This window comes from Papio anubis, unplaced genomic scaffold, assembly GCF_008728515.1.
Source record: "Papio anubis isolate 15944 unplaced genomic scaffold, Panubis1.0 scaffold753, whole genome shotgun sequence".
Taxonomy (NCBI): domain Eukaryota; kingdom Metazoa; phylum Chordata; class Mammalia; order Primates; family Cercopithecidae; genus Papio; species Papio anubis.
Window position 1 is genome coordinate 4,173 of NW_022167753.1, and position 1,733 is coordinate 5,905.

A 1,733-nucleotide genomic window follows, 5' to 3' on the forward strand; every position below is an offset into this window, starting at 1 on the left:
GCGGATGCCATGTAGCCAGGAGGCAGAGTGCAGGCCACCCTAGGTGGCTGGGAGAGGTTGGCAGCCAAAGCTCGGTGGCCTTGCTGCCGCTTCAGAGGATCTGGGCATGCGGGTTAGGGACTTAGGCAACTCGTTTAACCTCCCTGTATCCCAGTTCCCCAACTCATGAATGGATCTTTTAATCATTGCCATAGAAGGATGCTGTGAAAGTCAAACGAAAGGAGAGCACTGGGAAATGCCTACCTTGCATATACTTATCAAAACAGACTGAGGCCAGCTGCAAAGGAGTGTGCCGTGGGAGGGCTGGGGCTATATTTTTGAGCTAGAAGAATAAAATGACAGCAGTTTGAGAAAGAGGGGGAAGCAAGTCACCCTATCATTCTGACAGTGTCTCTTGATGATAAAAATGGAACAGGCCCGAGGGAATACTGACATTTTTGTATGCCTTTGTTTTCTTCTTTTTTTTTTTTTTTCTCGAGCTCGGAGAAGCACCTCCCACTTCACATGCCTTCCTCCTCCATCACTTACAGCTGAGAGCCCAGGATGAGGGAGTGCTACAACGTGGTTTTTCTTTATCACCTCCTCCCTCAGTCTAGCTCTCTGCATTCGCCGCCCCTTGGCTCTTCTGTGTCATGTGGCTGAAGCTGTGGGGTCTCTGCAGGGGAAATGTTTTCCCAGAAAGTGTTTAGGGGTGGATTTGAGGCTCTCGATATGTCTTAGGTCCCTGAGTGGGAATGAATTGTGCCCAGATCAACCCTCCTGGCAAAGACTGGAGATGCTTAGGCCCTTGGGCAGCATTTTCACGAATTCAGTGCTTCCCAAATGCCCTGTGTGTCACTTGCCCAGTTACTCTTCTGGTCATTCCCCTCCCAGAATGGATGAAACATTTCTCACCTCCACCCCACACCCACCTTCCATATCCATAACCTCCTCTTTCCCATGTCCAGATTTAAGGGACAGTCAGTGGAGTGGGGAGGGGTTGGAGAGAGGCTGAGATGATCATCTGATAGCAGCTGAGAGGCGAGAGGGTGAAAGAAGAGCAGCTTCAGCTGGCAGCCAAGCAATTGAAGGGATTGGTGGAGGTCCTGGAGCTGAGCTCCTGATGAAATTCTGTGTTCTTCTGCTCTGAAGGACATTTTTGGGGTCCAGAGCTAGAGGAGAATGGAGAGGAAGGATTGGCTGTGACATCAGCCTGTGGATTAAACAAACAAGCCACAGATTTGCTGTGGGTTTCTCTGAATTGAATTGCCTCTGATAATCTGGTCTTGAACAACTAGTTCCCCCAGGGTTTAGAGTACGCACCTCATCTACTGCTTGAACCCCCTAAACGGAAGTAGCAGACCAGCAAGGGGTGGGCTTTGAAGTCAGAGAGACCAGGATTCCATACCTCATTCTGTTCCTTACTATTGTGTGCCTGCTGGCAAGTCCCTTAGCCCTTCCGGACCTCAGTTTCCCCATCTAAAGAGGAGAATAATAAGGCAACTTACCATGTAGTGTTGTCGTAGAGATTCAGTGAGACAATACCATGTAAAGCAGCTGGTACCCAGTGCATAGGGCTTAACAAATTATTGCTAATGCTAACGCTATTAGTATGATTGCCACTACCTACTCTGAAACGACTTATTTGACTTCCCACGAAGTTAACTGCTCCCTCTTCTGTGTTACTCCAGCCCTGTTTATGACGTTGATCTTTTTTTTTTTTTTTTTTTTTTTTTTTTAGACAGGGTCTTGCT